The sequence below is a fragment of the Delphinus delphis genome, chromosome 17, assembly GCF_949987515.2.
Source record: "Delphinus delphis chromosome 17, mDelDel1.2, whole genome shotgun sequence".
NCBI classification, from domain to species: domain Eukaryota; kingdom Metazoa; phylum Chordata; class Mammalia; order Artiodactyla; family Delphinidae; genus Delphinus; species Delphinus delphis.
The window spans coordinates 61,357,919-61,363,131 of NC_082699.1; positions in this window are offsets into that span (position 1 = coordinate 61,357,919).

Consider the following 5,213-nt stretch of genomic DNA (forward strand, 5'->3'; position numbering starts at 1 on the left):
TCTTTTGGGGTCATCTTTTTTTATACAATTTACTTTGAAATTCAGTTAAAGGTTTGATATAAACTTGACGTGTGGAGCTTCTAGACTCATAATATATAAGAGTTCTGCTTTAAACATTTCTATGTAAAAGACAGTCTCTCAGGAAATGCCAGTAAATCTTTTTTCTTTGGTGAAGGTTCAGGAGGTGAGTCTTTGGAGGTAATATTATAAAGGAAGTTTAAATTTACTCTATTTTATTTAAAAAGCATTTGTATAGGTATAATATATGCCAGGCAGTGTTCTAAGCGTTTTTTCAAATATTAACTCATTTAATCGTCATCGTGACAACTCTATGGAATAGATATTATTGTTGCATTTTAAAGACGAGGGAACCAAAACAGAGACCTTAAGAACACCCAGGGTCATGTACCTAGCAAGTAGGAAAGCTGGGATTTAGACCTCAGCAGTCTGGCTGCAAAGTCCAGGCTCTTCATGGTCGTGTATCACTCAGTTCTCCCGGATTTTACATATTTTATATATCCAAAAATATGACCCTTTTCTCCCAAAGAAGTTTTTAGAAGAATGTTGACTACACAAAACTGTTTCTGACAGATGTCATCTTTTAGAACTTCTTTTTTGTCACGACCAAGGGCTCATGAGTTTAGCTGTAAGAACTTAGGCGAAACCTGCATGATAGGGAAAAAGTTAGGCCGCTTTGGTCTGCAAAGTTCTCCAGAGCGCTTAGCTGCCTGAATGATTTCTCTGGTCCGTTAATTCTGGTTATGGACTATGTGGCTTCCGTCTGCTCCATTGCCTTGCGTCCAGTCAGTCCTTTCCTGAATGAGCTTGGCTTTCTGCTCACCCCCCGGAACTGACATCAGAAGGTTCTCTAGTCTGAGATATACCATTAGACCTTTACACATAGAGTGTGAATTTACACCTCTTCATATGTCAGAATCTGGAATTCTGGGTCATAATCACAAAGGTTCTATCCTCAACATCATGTTTCAAGTTTGTGACTAAGTGAACCAGTGTCTTAGGTGGCAACTTAATGTATTCATGGGGGAGGGGTCCAGGGTTTTGGAGAGAGGTGATCATCTTTAGAACATACGTGTGTGTGTGTGTGTGTGTGTGTGTGTGTGTGTATTTTAATGTTTTGAAAGGTCAGCTTTTTAGAGTGAGCATGTATTAAGCTGTGCCCCGAGCAATAGGTCAATACAAGTTCCTCTCTCCAGAGCCCTGTTTTCTCGAGTTTTTCATGGCTTGCTTCCCCACCCTGTTTGGGTCTCAAGTCAGTTGTCACCGTTGTAGGGAGGCCCTCCCTGAGAACTGAGTTTAAACTTGAATCTCACACCAGCACTCCCTGTTCTTATTTTCTGCACTTTCTCCATGGCACTTGTATATTTTCAATATAGCATATATAGCATATATATTTTGTTTATTTTGTTTGTCCTCTTCTCCACTGGAGTGTAAGACTTATAGACAGGAATTATTTGTTTCGTTTACAGCTTTATCCTCAGTGCCTAGAACACAGCATGGCAAATAGCAGGTACTCAGTAATTATATATTGAATCAGAGAATGAATGAATATTAATGACAATACCTTACTCTTGTGTTCCAATCAATATATTCTATAAAAATTGATCTTATCAGCACTTGAAAAGTTCTGGTATAAAATGGCTAGGTGTTTTTCACCTAGCTCTGAATCTATTTCAAGTGAATCTTAACCTTATAGGTTGTCTACTAATTAAATATGTGTATCAATATATTACAAAAATGTTATATAATCAGTCTTCTATAGCAGAGAAAATAATAACATAAAAATTAAACATTCCATATAAACTTATTAGGTCTTTATTCAAACATTTTCAAAGATGTCACTGTGCACTCAACTGACTTAGATAATACTGAAAGCATCATCAGAACTAAAAACTAATTGTCAAAGACTGTCATTTTTCTATAATTATGACGGGGGTGGAGGGCTGTGGCTAGTGGTTTTCGCCAGAAATTATGATAGTTACTGTTGTAAACCTAACAAGAGGTGGAGGTATCTGTATAATGTGGCATTTTGATTTTTCATGTCTCCCAACCCCAAGCTTTATCCTTGGATATGTATGTATGAGAGATATTCTAGATGAAGGCCATTGTTGAATTCCCTGTATATAGTTTAATGTGCCATTCTAAATAGCCCTGATGTCCTGAGTCAATGTACAGTTTAGCTGAAGCAATGACATTCTGATGCATCAGTATACTGGGCCGCATTGCTTTTTCATGAAATTATGCATGTTATTGATCGTTAAATATGCCATCTTGCTGAATACATTAAAACTTCTGTGTGGAAATTTTTTGAAGTGTGAGTAAATTCATTTATTTATATACATAAGCATATAAAATATTTAACAGTGGATGAATAAAGATTTGTTACTTTTAGGCAATTTATTTTAACAGTTGTCTCAATTTTTGAACATAATACCCTATTTATGTGTACGAAATGTATGAACTAGTGTCAACCTATATTAAATATTAGTAAAGCATTTTAATTTTAAAACATAGTCAGAATATTTTCTTCATCATTCTGTGTAAGATGTTATCTTCAATATTTCTTAAGGCGCATATGCTCATTTTAGAGGCCACAGAAATGGATCATTGATTTGGAGGTCAGGAAAGTGGATTTATCTCCTTTCCTAGTTTGACAGACGTGTTAAATAAATGTCTTATTTAGACACTTATTTAGATAAGAGAGAGAAGGTATGTATTTTAGGGTCTGGCAGTCATAGGCATTGACTTTTATCAATACCTTTGCTTGGGTTCCTGGTGAGATGATAGCTACTCCATTTCTTCTGAGTGGAAAAGTTGTCTAAATATATTTTATGTCTAAAAATAAAGTTTTATGGGGCAAATAAATTCTCGGCACATGGATATGCTACATTCTCTCCCAATGCTAGTTGAGTATGAGTTGCCGCAGACAGTTTTTTTTTAAAGTTATGCTTTCAGTGTTCATTAGGAAAGTATAATTGGCACAGCAAAGGCATAGTTTCATGGATATTATTCAGCATGAAACTAAATAAACATTCAAATAGGAAAAAATATTCCATTAAGAGCTGTATGGTTTGAGGTGAGTCCATTTATCCAAGCCTACATTCTCATCGATCAATGGGGAGCATATTTACAGACCTATGCGGTAGGTCCTTTGGGAAGAAGAACCCAGGACAGAGCCAAAAGTATAAGCAATTCGTTGGAAGTAATGCCTATGAAAGATAAAGAGGGAAGGGAAAAGGAAGTAATAGTAGGCAGGAGGAGTTCCAGACTGGGTTCCAGCTCTGAGAAAGTCTCAACCAAACGCACTACGGAGCTCCAGCACCAAGGTTGCCCATAGAGGAATCCCACACTAGCTAGAAGAGATAAGCCCTTGTACCTACTCCAGGCATGGGCTGTGGATTGCCCAGAAAGAGCAGGACCTCAGATCACTGCCTTAAAAGCTAAAGGAAGATTGAAGGCACCTGCAACTGGAGGCTGTCAGATACCTGCACTCCCTGTGGATGGCTCTTTGTTGGAATTCTGAACAGCACCCTTGGTGACTGCCACTTTCCATTCCTTGTGCCAAATAAATCCACCTCTCCATGCATGTCACAGGAGCCACTTCTCCAGGGTTCCTGTGGGCCTCTTGTCCTAAGGGAAGAATTAGAACAAGGAAGTCAGACAAACTACTAACCCCAGCACTGCAGGTGGTCTTAGGACCGTAACCGATGCTCGTAATCTCTCTGTGATTATCCACCTTGAATTCCCCCAGCAGCTATCACCTTCCTCTCCAGGTCTTGGTCATCTCTCCACTATTGGGACCCAAATCCTCATCCCTGAGGGGTCTGCACCATCCCCTGGGGTTAAGGGATTCTTTCTTATCCAGTCTTATGTTCTTTTCTTGATCAAGCATCCTTCAAATCCAGTGCCATTGGTACACTGGCTCCTGCTAACACACGCTAGTTAAGTTTTGCGACTGCTTTGGGGTAAAATCTCTTTATTCTTTATCAAACCCAACATGAATTCAGCTGGGCTACCCTGAGGGAGATGTCCAGGAGAAAGGTGGGGACACATCCTCGGCCAGAGGTCTCTGCGGGGGAAAGTACTAACTCTAAATAAGGAGGGATGAGTCACCTCTGCAGCTCCAAGTATTTCAGGGAATTCCAGAGGACCACAGTCTTTGACAGTATCTGTTCAAACATGCCCATCCCATGTTCCGTGTCCCAGGCTTTCCTCACCAGGATGCTGTCCTTAGTGTTACAGATTTGCCCTAGTGGAGCCTCCTCTGAAGTTCAGTAAACCTGTCAGATCTTGAGTGTGTGCTTTTAGCTGTGTTTTTCTCCCGTTGTTTCATTCCATGTGTTATTTCCTCTGTGTTTTCAAAGGCCTGAATTATCATATCGCCCAGTGTATTCCTCTCCATTGGGACATTCTCCTATGTTAGGGAGATTGTATTTACCCAATAAGATATTTGTGATTTCTATTTTATCAGCACCACTGACTGTTCTTACAGAATTGAATATAAATGTATAATTTGCTTGCTACTAATCCAAAAAAGCACTATTTCACTCGGGAATCATTGCTAAATTGGCTAAGATTCCAATAACTAAACATAACATGTTTTTAGTCCAGAGATTTGAGTAGATTTGGTTTCCAAACATAGAAAAGAAATCCAGATGACTTGCTAAAACAGAGTTGAGGAAAGATGTGAGGGCTTCCCCAAATTAGCATCAACCTCCTTCAGGCAATTCTGTGTCACCTGAAACCATTCACTTTTAAATCTACTTATGGTATTTGTTCATTTTGTTTTGATAGTGAACACTCTCACCTTGATAAATTATAAAAGGTCTCCTCCTGCCTCTTTCTTCTCTCGTTTCTTTCTCCTCTTCCACTTTTGAATCTATTGGTTTTTTCAGGTAAGTCTGACAAGGGTATTTAAATTGTTTAAATATTTTATGGTGGTTAATTCAGCAGAATGCTAATAAATTGTTAGCATATTGGATGCATTCAGTAGCTTTTTAAAAGCTAACCTAGTTTGGTCATTTACGTCATTGACACTGGATTTCTTTTTTGTCATGTGTGTCAATGGGAAAAGTAGCAGACTGACTTAAGAGACTATTCATTCAGCCACTTATTCAACACATGTTTATTGAATTCCTTTACGTGTCAGCTATGGTTCTAGATGCTACAGAGACAGGGGAGAAAGCAATGTCCCT